This window comes from Pinus tabuliformis, chromosome 2_2 (genome assembly GCF_031772625.1).
Source record: "Pinus tabuliformis cultivar Carrire ecotype Pingquan chromosome 2_2, CPIR1, whole genome shotgun sequence".
Classification (NCBI taxonomy): Eukaryota; Viridiplantae; Streptophyta; class Pinopsida; order Pinales; family Pinaceae; genus Pinus; species Pinus tabuliformis.
The window spans coordinates 1,166,980,756-1,166,997,780 of NC_142300.1; the positions used below are offsets into that span (position 1 = coordinate 1,166,980,756).

General features: G+C 27.6%; 1 pseudogene; it reads right to left on the reverse strand.

Moving 5' to 3' along the window:
- Positions 1 to 1,602: 1,602 nt before the first annotated feature.
- On the reverse strand, positions 1,603 to 2,686 carry LOC149197591 (calmodulin-like protein 3 pseudogene; annotated as a pseudogene).
- Between the last annotated feature and the right edge of the window lie 14,339 nt (positions 2,687 to 17,025).

The window sequence follows — 17,025 nt, forward strand, 5'->3', positions numbered from 1 at the left end:
ATTAAATAATTTTATAAATTAATTATAGATTAATCCATTATAGATTAATTAATTATAAATTAATTAAATACTACCTTACATTAAGAGAATCGAACATTTCATTTTACTAGAGAAAACATCCCACTTGTTTCTGACTAAAGTGGTTAAATTACTTCATAGAAGCAAGCATGTTAATCTAGGTAAGACTGTAATGTTAGTGTGGAGGATATGACCACGACCTAGACCTACTTGACCATTTTAAAAATATTATATTCATTTTTAAATTTCAATGTTATATACGGAATAACTATTTCAACGTTGTGGGCCAAATAATTGCGGTCCTTCCAAGCCAAAGAAAGGTGATTCTCCACCAAGAATGGACCAAAATGTTTGTTCGAAAATAGTGTATTTATTTTTAGATCTCGATATTTTGGATCAAAAATTTATGGTCTATTACAAAAATGAAATTATAATTGTACGGTAAAATAGTTTTTTTTTGAAATACAAAAGAATATCTCAAATTTAAATTACTTTTATAATTGTTATAAATTTTATTTTGGTAAATTTAATAATATATTTTGAAATCATTAAATTTTTAAATAGAATTATATAATTTTTTTTAACACATTATTATATCAAATATTTTGTCCTTCTAAAATAAGGAGTTGGGATTAAAATCATATCTATCACACATAAATAGTTTTAAAAATAAATAAATATAACCTGCAATGATAAAAAGAATTATATTTATTTTTCTAAATATTTAGTTATTAAAATAAAATAAATTTTATAAATATTTAATATTGATAAATTTAAATGAAAAAATAAAATGGTTTGATCATAATTCCTTATCACATAAACCAGGGTTACATAGTAGCTAGTAAGTATTGCAAAATTAGTTTAATTAAACTAAAAAACAATAGACATACAGATTTCATAACAAAAATAAAACAACTAATTAAACATTATATTATTGAATGTCATTACCAAAAATTAAGAAACGTTATTAATTAATATTGTATATATTAACATATATACACTTTAATATATATATGTGTGTTGTGTGTTGTTTTTAGTTTTTTATGAATGTATATAATTTTCTATAATTAAATTTATTAAAATATGTTTTTAATATAATAATAAGTCATATGGAGAAAAAAGTAAAATTATGAAAATGGAATAGTAGAAAAAGGAAAAAATAAAAATAAAAAATTAAATACAAATGAAATAAAACAAAAAACAAAAAATTAGTAAATAAAAAGGAAATAAAACTAAGAACAAAAAATTAGTAACTAATAAAAATAGAAGTTACTAAACAACCTATAATAAGACTTTAACCAATTACCTTACAAATATATAAATTTAAATAATAATAAAAAATAACAAAAATTAAATCACCAATATTAAACTATGGATAAATGACATAAATTTTTGGTAAAAAACAAACTAATACACAATCAAAGCAAAACTAAATACATGATACAGACAGGAGACAGGAGTATAATAAATATATAACCTAGGATAATAACAATTCATCTTAGAAAATCACATCAACGTTATGATTCGAAGCTCAAGAAAATTAGCACTGAACATAATGATACACCAGCTCAAGAAAATTAGCACTGAACATAATGATACACCTTTTGGGAAAATATATATATATATATATAAAGAATATATCTGTGGGCAAGTGTATATATAGAGGGAAGAATACACGAACCAAGTAAACTGAAATCCCCTCCGCTAAGATAATAACAGAATGATCAGCCTGAATAATCTATATTACACGGCTATGTATTATTATGATTAACATGAATCTATATTACCCGGCTATGTATTATTAGTAAAATCAAAATCAAATAAAATTCCACAGTTAATTTCTCCCAAATCCCGTGCTCATCATCGCCTTAAACTCCATATAATTGACCATCCCATCGCCATCTTTATCAACTCTCTGTATCATCTTCTTGCACTCCCCAATCGCTCGGCCTTCCTCGAGACCCAGCGACTTGAGCACAGACTGGAGCTCTTCCACAGTTATCAAACCGTCGCCATTCTCGTCGAAAACGCCGAACGCCTCGGCCAGATCCGCGTCTTCATGATCAGCCTTTGTGTCTCCTTCTTCTTCTCGGTCTGGTTTACCAATCATCGATTCATACAGCGTAACGAACTCATCAAAATCCACGTACCCATCGCCATTGACGTCCACGGTTCGAATCGTGCAGGCCAATTCCTCTTCGCCAACGCACAGCCTGAGGTTATCGAAGGACTCTCTCATCTCCTGCTTGCTGATCAACCCGTCGCCGTTCCTGTCGAAGGTCGAGAAAACCCTCCTCACTTCCTCTCTGCCGACGGCGTTGTCCGACACCCCTTCGGCTGAATCATCCGCCATTATTAAAACCTTCTCAGAGGGCTTGAAGTCGAACCAGAGGTTGAACTTCCTGCGGAACAAATAATTGAATAAAGGCCGTAAAGAAAATGGGTTGTCAGATCTAACCTCACCTTGTCGATATCCACTGAAAATCCCACAAATTATTTGATTTCCTCAATTGAATCTGGATCCACTAAACCCATCGAAACACAGTCAATATATCGTATTGCAGGCGCCTGTAACAAAGAAACCGCACCACGCAACGTAACGTTGAAATTTGCTTCTGAGAGAAACTCTGCTCTCATACGCCAACGTCACGATTGAAAAATAACGGCTGCCTGGGGTGAATCTTACACACGCCACAGTCCAGAGAACCTTCTGCTGGGTGCACTGGAAATCATAGTTATAAATTCGAAAATTCGCCCATTCGATACGAATACCGTATTATTCGATGAAATTCGATTCGGTTTTCAACGATGGTTAAATGAAAAATTAAACGCGTCAAAATCTGTGGTGGGTGGTTTACGTAGACGGCGCAGAGTGTTCATTCACTATGAGAGAATGTGAATGGTGGAATAAATAGTGGTGGGATGGGATCCGGGTTAAGGAAAGACACTGGAAAATCAGAGTGAATTAGGAAAGTTCCTAATTTCTAATTTTATTATTGTTTTTATGGGTTAAAAAGTTAGTAAATAAGAAAATTATTGTTTTTATGGGTTAAAAAGCTAGTAAATAAGAAAAGAAGAATTTGTTATACTGAATTTGTAAGAGTTTGTTAATTTGTAATAGATGTTAATTTTGGGATGACTATTTTTAAATGTTTATATTTATTAGGAAAGATTTTCGATAAATCAGTTTTAAAATTAGAAAAATATTTTAGATTTAAATTTAGAAATAAAGAAGTATTGAAGGGAAGTTTTTTTGGTGAATTGTATTTGTCAAGTTATTATATTATCTAATTTATTGGATTTTATTCAAAATTCAAAACTAATTTAAAATAATAAAATGATAATTTTTAAAATGTATAATGTGGAATTTTTTTCGTAAAAAATTTCTATTCAAATTTTTATGGTATCGTATTGAATTCGAATCCGAATTCGAATTCGAACTTGGTAACTAGGCTGGAAATCGATGAGAAGATATAAATTTGACGATATCTGCCACCTCCAGACGCGTTCTAAACGCGGAGTATACACGGCCAGAGGTGGGGGCCGCCATCCCGCGTGAAGTTATGATGGTTACGAGTAGGAAGCTGATGTTGATGGAACGGGGACATCGATATAAATGTTAATTTAAAATTAATAACGCAAAATTAAGTAGTAATGTTTTATCATTTATTAACCAGAGAGTAGTCTAACGGCGTCAAAGTTTTGTTTAGAAAATAAAAAAAAATTAGATATGGTAAAAACCTGTGAAATTCTGGGAAATTTGTGTTTCAGGATTTTGGGGAAATGGCTTTAATCTATTTTTATTATTAAGAAATATTCAAACATTTTTATACTTATTTTTATTTGAAAAAAATTACTAGATTCAAGTTAAAATAGTGAAAACTAAATTGTGACCTTTGTAGGACAATGTAATTAAATAGTAATAGTTTTATCATTTATCAAATTTGTATAGGAAAATAAATATATTATAATTTGGCTTTCAATTACTATCTAGGTAAAATATTTTATATGTTTTATTATTTATCAAATTTGTATAAGAAAAAAAATATATTATAATTTTATTGAGATAATTTAAGGAAGATTTTTTTTCTTTTTTTTTTTTAATGTAATATAGGGTTTATGGTGGTAGAAATGATGTTAATTATTAATCTAAATTCATTTTTAACTCTGAATCTACCAAGCATGGAGAGATTAAATCTTTTCAATTTAAAAATAAGTTTGCACCTCAAAAAAATTGATCCCTTTCAACACATGTAGATCTAGAATTAAGATATATATAATATTTCTTCTTACATAAAAATTACCTGTGCAAAATTACTATTTTACCTCAATTTGATTTTAATTTTTCTGAATTTTGAGTTTTGTCATTCATAATGATTGGAAAATCTCTTGGGGATTAATTACAAACCATTATTTTATTTGTTTTGTTCTATTTTTATTTTTACTATACTCAAAATGTTCCTTTTCCATAATGAGTTGGAGATGGTCTCTCTAAACAAACATGATTTATGTTTTTTTTTGGGCATGCAGTGTTAGTAATCTATAATATTAATATATGATATTGTAACAATGTCTAATCTCCATGCAAAGTGGGGATGAAGGAGTTTTATTACATGTTCAAATATACATTTCATATATTAACCAATATAGATCCAATTCTTTACGTCTAAACCTCTTTTAGAATGTAAAACTTGAAAAAAAAAAATTACACTTAAAGAGATTAGGTCCCTTTTGATGCTTGATATATTCATAGTTATGATGGATATCTATTGGTGCTCTCTCTATACATACACATACCATGTAACGTGATTTTTTATTGTTTAAATTGCATTTTATAATGCATAAATCGATTCAACATATTGAAAATCTATTTAGTCATTTTGATTGTGCTGACTACGCAAACTAAATTTACAACCAACATAGATCCATCTTAAGTACAGATCTGAGAGGGATCAGATTACTTCAGGTGCAAACTTCTTTATAGTGTAAAATACAATGTGTTATTTTTCATTGTTTAAATTGTATTTTTGAATGCTAAATAAAGTATATATAAGACCAAATACATGTTTTAACCATAAAAACTTAAATTTTCATGATATATACATAATTTTATTTTAATGATATATATTATATAGGTAATTGACATTAAAATATTTTACATGTAAATGGATATATTTTATGATGCAAATTAAAATAATTTTTTATTGAAGTATATGTCAATATTAATTTGTATAAAAATATTTTATCAATAACCAAATTATAAGATTTAAACATCTTACTCACATTTTTTTTACTTTTAATTACTTTACAACATATTCATTTTTTTTTAGTTCTAACCAACATTATTTTTCTATTTAAAACATAATTTCTAAGTTTTCTAACCATTTTTTTTGGTTTAAAGGGGACCGACGGACTATGTCTTCCCTCATGGTGGGTTGTAGAATGAGCCTCGAGTCTTAATTACAACAAATCTCTTTTTAAATTTTAGAAAGAAAAAAAACTAAAATTATATTTTAAAACCAAAATATTATCCAATTTTCATTGAATGCATTGGCTTGAAACATCTCTCACACTCCTTCCGTTCACATTCCCTTCCATGCAGTTGGCTACGCGTTTACCCATCCGTCCATTCCAATCCATTCACCCGTACATTCGTTTGAGCAATCAATTGTAATGTGGGTGCAAATACAGACCAATTGCTCTCGCGCGGGAAACTTCTGGTCATCGGTATCATCTACATTCCACGAGGTCGAAGAATCTTAAATATGTTGTCAGGGATTGTGGAATAGGATCGGGTTGTCTATAATGTGATTTTTTGGAAGTTTTTTTGGTGGGTTTTTCTGGTCAAAATCCGATAGCAATTTATTGGAATTGCAAGTTTGATAGCTAGTTTTTACACAATCAAAGCGTTCGAAGGGGTTTTCAGGGTACTGAATCCAAATATCAAGATTTAACTTCAATTTCTTCCGCGGAATTCCGTCACCAAAATTTCCAAAAAAACCCATTATAAACAACTCCAATAAGATCTTGTTCAAATTTCGTCTGCAAACTTCTCTAAAGCTTGTGCTTGTGATTACAGTTGCAGTGTATTTCTAGTTTCCATCCTAGGAGTTGGGTTTCACGTCTGACAAGCGAACAGACGTTATCTCTTTTTGGTTCTAAAAAAATACAATTTATTTGTCTCAACAAATAAGTCAATCGGTCATTTTATTGTAGTGACTGTGAAGCACTTCACTTTTATTTTCACTTTTATTTGTCATTAGGTGCACCGATTGTGCTAAAAAGGATGCAAATTTTAAACATACTGACCTCTGAGAATCATATATTCTTTTAAAATTTTATACAACAACAAATAAGAATCATATATTATTTTATTATTGAATATATATTTCCAATACTAATAAAATTTAAAAGAATTAAAATTATATTTAACTTGATATCTATATCAAAATTATTTATGTGAGTACAATGTATCACCACTTCCATCCATCTTAATACATCATTATTTACAACATTATCTATTGCAGAATACAAAACTTTTGCCAATTTGTGTTGAAAATAGATTCTATGTTTTAAGTAATTCATAGTCATTAATTATATTCAATCTATCTTAAGATTAATTATATTCAATTGTAGAAATTTTTTGTATAAATTAATCACATATCTACTACAATGTCGATGAGTGAAGTTAACTATTTTGCGTATAACATTTGAGGTTTTATGATATTGGGATTTATAATATGGAGTGTTTAATACATAGGGTTCATTACATAAGGGTTTAACATTAGGGTTCAAAATATTAGCATTTAATATATAGAGTATAATATTAGAATTTAACATACATGATTTATAATATATGGTTCTATCTATAGGGTTTATAATATTGCATTAAATATTTTATTTATAGCATTAGGTTTAACATCAAGGCTTATAATATTGGGTATAGCAACCACATTCACTAATGATTAAATATGGTCAACTTGGGTTACTATGGTAATCCTAGAGTCTTTAAAATTAATCCTAGGGTTTATAAACCTAAAGTTTATAATATCAATCATAAGGTTTATAATTTGAAAGTTTATAATGTTAATTATAGGGTTTATAATTATAATCATAGGGTTAATAATACTAATCTTAGTGTTTATGTTCATAATATTAATCTTAAGGTTGACAATATGAATCCTAGGGTTTATAATATTAATGTTAGGGTTTATAATATTAGTCCTAGAGTTTATAATCCAAGGGTTTATAATATTAATGTTAGATTTTATAATATTAGTCCTAAAGTTTATAATCTTAATGTTTATAATATGAATCCTAGGGTTTATAATGTTAATATAAAAGTTTAATAATAATCTTAGGGTTTATAGACCTATGGTTTAATATGTTGAACTTAGGATTTATAATATTGGGTTTTGTAATGTTAGGATTTTATACGATTAATATATTAATTTTATGGTTTACTAATTAACCTTAGGGTCAATCATATTCACCATAATAAACATTTAAAAACCATGGTTAACCTATGTTGAATATGGTCAAATATGGTCAGTTTAGGTCAGTATGGTAAACACAGTGAACCGTAGTCTTCCATTATTAATATAGACAACCATAATCTATAATAGAAAACTATGGTCAACCGTGGTCAGATTAGTCAAACCATGGTCACCTATGGTGAACTTGGTCAAGCCATGTGACAAATGTCACAATGACAAACATTGGCCCATTGTGGCAAAAATTGTTGCAATGTTACATTGCCACATTTTGATATAACTTTACTGAATTTCACAATGTGACAACATTATCACATTGTGACAAAGCAATGTTACATTGCATTGCAATTTATCCAACATCACCGTACATCATTACAAAGTTTAAAAATCACATTTATCAGGGTGGTTGACTATGTTTAACAATGTTTGACTATGTTTAACATTGAACACTCTTTAACATCAGTTAGAAGTGTCGCTTATTAATATTATTGATTAATATTAAGAGACAACTTAGCACTTGATATTTTAAACTTAGGATCTATAAATTTAATATTGGGGTTTGTAATCCTTCGGTTTAATAAACGAAACTTAAGGTTTGATATATTAATATTAGGGTTTATAATCTTTGGTATTAATATATTAAACTTAGGGTTTAGTAAATCAATCTTTGGGTTTATAATATTAATATTAGAGTTTATAATATTAAACTTTGGATTTAATATATTAGACTTAGGGTTTAATATCTCAGGGTTTATAATATTAATCTTAGAGTTTATAATAATAATATTAAGGTTTATAATATTAATCCTACAAGATTATAAAATTAATCCTACAGTTTAGTATTAATCTTAGGGTTTATAATATTATTATTAAAGTTTATAATATAAATCCTAGGGTTTATAATATTAGTGTTAGGGTTTCATATCAATCATAGGTTTTATTGTCCTAGGGTTTAATATACTAAACATAGGGTTTATAATCTTAGGGTTTATAACATTAATCTTAGGGCTTACAATATTGCCTTTTCTAATGTTAAGGTTTTATGATATTAATATATTAATATTACGGTTTACTAATCAAGTTTAGGGTAAACTATAGTCCCCATAATCAACCTTTAAAAACCATGGTCATCCCTTGCTTAATATGGCTAACCATTGTTAATATGGACAAATATGGTCAACCTAGATCACTATGGTAAAACATGGTTAATCATAGTCTCTCATTATTAGTATAGGTAACCACAACCTATCATAGAAGACTTTGGTCAACCATGGTCAAAATAGTCAAACTATGTTCACCCATGGTTAACTTGGTGAAGCCATGTGATAAGCGTCACAATGTGACAAATATTGTTACAATGTTACATTATCGCATTGGAATAGAAATTTATTGAACGTCACAATGTGATAAACATTACCACATTGTGACACAAATTATTGCAATGTTGCATTCCATTTCAATTTATCTAACATCACAATGCATCGTTACAATGTTAGTTAACCACATTTATTAATGTTGTGGACTATGTTTGACAATGTTTAACTATGTTTTCCATTGAATGCTCTTCAACTTTGTTAAACATAGTCACTTATTAATATTATTAATTAATATTAATAGTTAATTTAAGGTTTGATATATCGACCTTAGGATTATAATATTTGGGCTTATAATATGAATCTTAGGGTTTATAATATTAATCCTAGGGTTTATAATCCTATGGTTTAATGTACTGAACTTAGAGTTTAATATTAATCTCATGGTTTATAATATTAATCCTACAATTTAAATATTAAACTTAAGGTTTATAATATTGTGTTTTATAATGTTAAGGATTTATCATATTAATATATTAATCATAGGGTTTACTAATCAACCTTAGGGGAAAAAGTCATGATAATCAACCTTTGTAAACCATGGCCAACCCATGCTGAGGATGGCTAACCATTGTTAATATTATCAAAGATTGTCAACCTATGTCACTATGGTAAACATGGTCAATTGTAGTCTTCCATTATCAACATAGACAACCATAATCTATCATAGAGAACTATGGTCAACCTTGTCAAATTAGTCAAACCATGATCACCCATGTTGAACTTGGTCAAGCCGTGTGACAAATGTTGCAATGTGACAAACATTTTTCCAATCTTACATCACTAACTTGTGATAGAAATTTATCAGGTGTAACAAAGTAACAAATATTGTCACAATATAACAAACATTATTGTAATACTACGTTACATTGCAATGAATTCAATGTTGCAAAGTGTCATTACAAAATTAGTTAATGGCAATTATTAATGTGGTTGACTATGTTTGACAATGTTTGACTATATTTGTCTATATTTGTCATTCAATGTTAAATAAAATCACTTATTAGTATTATTTATTAATATTAATAGTCAACTTAGGGTTTGATATATTAATATTAGGGTTTATAACATTGGGTTTTATAATGTTAGGTTTTTATAACATTAATATATTAATCTTAGTTTCTAATCTTAGAGTTTATAATATTAGTCTTAGGATTTAATATATTAAAATTATGGTTTAGTATATTAAACGATTTTATAATCATAGGATTTATAATATTAATATAAGGGTTTATAATCCTAAGCTTTATAATATTAATCCTATGTTTTATGATCTTCAAGTTTATGATATTAATCCTAGTGATTATAATAATAATCTTAGGGTTTATAATAATATTTAAGGTTTATAATACTCAATTTTTTATATTAATCCTAAGGTTTATAATATTAATATTAAGGTTGGTAATCCTAGGGTTTGTAAATTAATCTTAGGGTTTATAATATTGAGTTTTATAATGCTAGGGATTATAATAATTGGTTTAATATTATAACATTGGAATGGTATAGAAATCTATTCAACACTGCATTGTAACAAACATTGTCTCAATGTGGTGATCAATTTGGCAAACATTGTCACAATATTACATTACATTGTAATTTGTTCAACTTCACATTGCAACATTACAAAATTTGGGTTTAATATTAGGGCTTATAATGTTAGGGTACCAAATATTGCGTTTACGATATTAGGGTTTAGTATTGGGTTTATAATTTATGATATTAGGGTTAAATATTAAAATTTATAATATTAATCTTCAGGTTTATAACACTAAGCTTATGATATGAATCCCAACATTTAATATTGATCCTATAGTTTATACTATTATCTTAGGGTGTGTGATATTAATACTAGGGTTTATAATATTATATTTAGGGATTAATATTAATATTAGGGTTTATAATATTGGGTTTTATAATGTTAGGGTATTATAATATTAAAATAATAATCTTAGGGTTTACTTATCAACATTAGGGTTAACCATAGTCAACATAATCAACCTTTATAAACCATGGTCAACCCATGCTCAAGATGGTTAACTATTACTAATAAGTTCAAATATGGTTAACCTAGGTCACTATGGTAAAACATGGTCATTCGTAGTCTTCCATTATCAACATAGAAAACCTTAATCTATGATATAAAACTATGCCCAACAATTATCAAATTAGTCAAACCATGTTCTCCCATGGTAAGCTTAGTTAAGCCACATGACAAACATCGCAAGGTAACAAAGATTGTGGCTATTACATTGTTGCATTGTGATAGAAATTAATTGAAATGTAACATTGTGACAAACATTGTCACATAGTGACTTAAATTGTCATAATGTTACATTACATTGCAACTTATCCAACGTCATAGTGCATCTTACAAAATTAGATAACCACATTTATTAATGTAGTTGATTATGTTTGACAATATTTGATGATGCTTGACATTTAACACTCTTCAACTTTTGCCAAATAGAATTCCTTATTGATATCAGTGCTTAATATTAATAGTCAAATTAGGATTTGATATATGAATCTTATGGTTTATAGTATTAATCTTAAGGTTTATAATATGAATCTTAAGGTTTATAATATGAATCTTAAGGTTTATAATATCAATCCCAGCGTTTAATATTAATCATAAGATTTATAATATTAAGCTCAGGGTTTATAATAGTATTCCTAGGGTTTATAATTCTAGGGTTTTCAATACTAATGTTATGGTTTAATATTAATACTAGGTTTTATAATATTAATCTTAGGGTTTATAATCCTAGGTTTTAATATATTAACTTAGTATTTATAATATTAATCTTGGTTTTTACAATATTGGGTTTTAAAATGTTAGGGTTGACAATATTATTCTTAGACTACACAATATTAAACCTAGGGTTTGTAATATTAATATTGGGATTTATAATCCTAAGGTTTGATATATTAAACTTAGGGTCTAATATATTAATCATAGGCTTTGTAATATAAGGGTTTATGATATTATTCTTAGAATTTATAATATTGGGTTTTATGAAGTTAGGGCTTACAATAATTGGTTTAATATTAGGGATTAATATTATGACATTGGAATGATACATACATGTATCCATCATCATATTGTCACAAACATTGTCTCAATGCAACAACTAATTTGACAATCATATCACAATGTTACGTTACATTGTAATTTATTAAATGTTGCATTGTGACAATATAGAAATGGTGTTTAATATTAGGGTATATAATATTAGAGTTTAATATTTGGATTTATCATATTAATCCTATCATTTAATCTGAGGGTTTATAATATTAATATTATGGTTTATTACATTAATTATACAGTTTATAATATTAATCCTAGGGTTTAATATCTTAAACATAGGGTTTATAATATTAATCTTAGGGTTAATAATCCTTGGGTTTAATAAATTAAACTTATGTTTTCTTATATTAATCTTGGGGTTAATAATATTAGGTCTTATAACGTTATGGTTTTATAATATTAATATATTAATCTTAGTTTCTAATATTAGGATTTATAATATCAATCTTAAGATTTAATATATTAAACATATGGTTTAATGTATTAAATGAGTGTATAATATTATCATTTATAATATTAATATTATGGTTTATAATCTTGACGTTTAAAATATTAAACATATGGTTTAATATTAACCCTAGGGTTTATAATATTAATCTTAGGGCTAAAATATAAGATTAATATATAATATTAATCCTATGGTTTAGAATCATAAGATTTATAATATTAATCCCATGGTTAAATACTAATCCTAAGATTTATAATATTAATCTTAGGATTTATAATAATGTTCCTAGAGTTTGTAATGCTAGGGTTTAATATTAATACTATGGTTGATAATATTAATCTTAGGTTTGATGATCCTTTGTTCTAATATATTAAACTTAGGGTTTATAATCTTAGGATTTATAATATTAGTCTTATAGTTTATAATCTTAGGGTTTAATATATTAAACTAAGGGTTTACCATGTTAATCATAGGGTTTATAATCATTGTGTTTATAATATTAATCTTACTGTTTATAATAATGGGTTTTATAATTTTAGGGCTTATAATAATTGGTTTAACATTAGGGTTTAATATTGTGATGTTGGAACAATAAAGAAATCTATCCAACATCACATTCTCACAAACATTGTCTCAATGTGACATTCAATATGAAAATTATTGTCCCAATGTTATATTATATTGTAATTTACTCAATGTCGCATTGCGACATTACATAATTGAGGCTTAATATTAAGGTTTATAATATTATGTTTCCTAATATTGTGTTTATAATATCATGTTTTAATATTAGGTTTATAATTTATAATATTAGGGTTTAATATTACAGTTTATAATATTAATATTAGGGTTTATAATATTAATCCTAAGGTTTATAATATTAATCCCAACAAGGCTTCAAGTGGACACAATGTTTAGATTTTGAAAATATTTCTTCTAGGTACTGAATCTACCATTAGCAGGGAACTTGCATAATGCATGCCCACAAGTAATAGAAATGACAAAGAAGAGATAACATAAGCTAAAAGGTTGGAAATTTCGAGATCCACCCTCTTCTGCTGACAAAGATGAATAAATGGACAATAATCATCAACAACCAAAGGCACATAGTCAACAAGTTGCTGAAATGGACAAGGGAGAAGAGAAGCAGAAGGATACTATCAAACATATAGAGGAACCCACTAGCTTAGCAATGGTACAAACTCTTGGTAATCAACATGAGGAAAAAAACACTAGCCACGCAGAAGGCAGAACAAAGCTAATGCCTGTTTTTGGGAGTTCGGACTCAGAAAATGAAGTGCCAACTATATAAGAGGGAGAATAATTAGTTATTTTTATGGCCACTCCAAATTATGGGGTTTGGCACAAACTTCAAAAGAAAAACGGTAAAAAGGAGAAACCCAATTTATCTCGGTAAATGTTGCTTTGGTAGCTTGGCCATGATGAGTGCTTCAAGAAAGTACATATGGTCTTTACTGACAATATATGAATGCACTTGTGTATATACATATGTAAATTTTTATTTTTAATAGAAAGCTGTGTTTTTTCCTAGAAAATAAAAAATATTAATCCCAATATTTAAAATTAATCCTAGGGTTTATAATATTAATCTTAGGGTATATGATATTAATCCTATTGTTTATAATCCTATGCCTTATAACATTAATCCTGGCATTTAATATTAAATTTAAGTTTTATAATATTAATCTTAGGGTTTATACTCTTAGGTTTTATAATATTAATCTTAGGTTTTATAATATTAATCCTAGGTTTTATAATATTAATATTAAGTTTTATAACATTAATCCTAGGGTTTACAATAATAGTCTTAGAATATAATATTAATATTATAGTTTATAGCATTATTCCTTAGTCCTAAGGTATATAATCATAGAGTTTAATATATCAAACTTAGGGTTTATAATATCAGGGTTCATAATATTTATCTTAGGGTTTATAATAGTAATATATTAGTCTTAGGGTTTACTAATCAACCTTCACGTCAACCATAGTCACCATCATCAACCTTTATAAACCATGGATAACCCATGCTCAAGATGGATAACCATTGTTAATATGTTCAAATGTAGTCAACCTACGTCATTATGATAAGACATGGTCAATCATAATATTTCATTACCAATATAAACAACCATAATATATCATAGAAAAGTATTGTCACCTATGGTCAAATTAGTCAAACGATGTTCACCCATGTTGAACTTGGTCAAGCCATGTGACAAACATCGCAATGTGATAAATATCGTTCCAATATTGCTACATTGTTTCATTATGATAGAAATTTATTGAATGTCACAATGTGAAAAACATTGTCGGAGTGTTATATTACATTGAAATTTATCCAACATTGCAGTGCGCACTTAAAAAATTAGTTAACCACATTTATTAATGCAATTGACAATGTTTCGCTATCTGTGACATTAAACACTCTTCAACTTTGTTCAAATATATTCACTTATTAATATTGTTGATTCATATTAATATTAATATTAAACTTAGGGTTTATATACTTGGGTTCAATAAAATAAAATTAGGGTTTGATATATTAATTTTAGTGTTTTATGATATTAATATATTAATTTTAGGGTTTTATGATATTAATATATTAATCTTAGGGTTTTATGATATTAATATATTAATCTTAGTTTTAATGTTAGACTTTATAAAATTAACATTAGGGTTTATAATCCTTGGGTTCAATATATTAAACTTAGGGTTTAATATTATTCCTAGGCTTTATAATATTATATACTATCAATATTAAGGTTTATACTATCAATATTAAGGTTCATAATCATCAAGTTTATAATATTAATCCCAAGAATTATAATATTAATATAAGGGTTTATATATAAGATTAATATGTAACATTAATCCTAGGGTTTATAATATTATTCTTAGGGTTTAGAAAAATATTCCTAGGGTTTATAATCCTATGGTTTTAGTGCTAATCCTTAGGGTTTATAATATTAAATATTAGGGTTTATAATATTAATATTAGGTTTATATATAATATATAGGGTTTATAATATTGGGGTTTATAATATTGGGTTTTATAAGGTTAGGGCTTATAATAATTGGTTTAATATTAGGGTTTATAATATTAATCATAGGGTTTATAATATTAATCCTAGTGTTTTTAATATATTAAATTTAGGTTTTATAATACTTTGGTTTAATAAATTAAACTTAGAGTTTGATATATTAACCTTCGTGTTTATAATATTAATCCTAGAATTTTGTTATGTATGTGTTATATTCTTTCCACAACTAGCTCCAGGCATTGTTACGTTGCGTTGGCGTAGTAAGGTGTTGTAAGGGGGCAATAGCCCCCTTGCAAGGATGGTGGGTGGACCTACCAATGGTTTTGTCCATGCTTTTTGCATGTCGTTTTGGGCATGATGGTTTTTTCCCATTATATTTTGTAGATCCGGTCAAGGAAACTATGATTATGTTATAATCTAGGGTTAATGGATTGGGTTTATGAATTCTTTGAAATGTTTATAATATATTCTAACATTGAAATGAATATAATGAAAAATCAATATGGTTTTTTTGGTTTGGGTTCCAAGAGAAAATATTTGTGTATATTTTAATTTTTCGTCATTGTATATTTCTTATTTGTTTTAAGAATTCATTTGTAGGTAAATTATGTAAAGGTTAAAACCTAAATTTTGTATTAGATAAATTTCGCCTTCGGGGGGATGTGTTTGTGACTTAGGGGCTTGTTTCTCGGGCCTATGGTAGACCACATTGGGTGATCTACGAGATTGATTCTTGTGGTGAAAGGAGATGGCGAATAGTAGAAATATAGAGATATAGAGATTAAATGGACATAGATTTGAGTTGTCAAAGCTCCAGATGGAGGATATGTTGGTGGAAAAATATGAGTGGATCATTGTAGATCAAAGGACGGAAACAATAGGAATATAGATAGAAGATTGGGAAAAGTTAGATCAAAAGGAAAAGCATAGTGAAATAATTTAGTACTGAATGTATTTGGGGAAGTTATGGAAAAGGATTTATGGGACAAGTTAGGGACTTTGTACAATCTAAGTCTATGGTGAACAAACTGTTCCTATGGAAAAAGTTGTATAACTTGAGGATGAAGGAGGGAGATGTGATTATAGAGCATCTAAACGCCTTCAACACTGTGGTAAGCCAATTTTTATCTGTTGATATTAAAATTTATGACAAAGATAAGTGCATCAGTCTGTTGTGTTCTCTACTAGAATCGTGGGTCAGTCTGGTTGTTTCCATAGGTAGCAATGTAACTACCTTGAAGTTTGATGAAATAGTCTCATCCTTGTTTTCGATAGAGAAGAGACAGAAAAATATGGAGAGCTAGAATGGAGATGCCTTGTCTATAAGAGGATGTCCCCCAAAAAAAAACCAAAATAAATGCTCAAGTGGGAGTACTAAATCTAGAGGGAGATCTAAATCTATAGGAAAATTTGTAAAGGTATGTTGGAAATGCTGAAAACAAGGAAACAACAACAAGGAATGTAGATCTAAAACCCTCGAGAAAGGAAAAGGACTTGATGATGCTCCTTCTATAGAGGAAAAAAACACCTCAGATGAAGG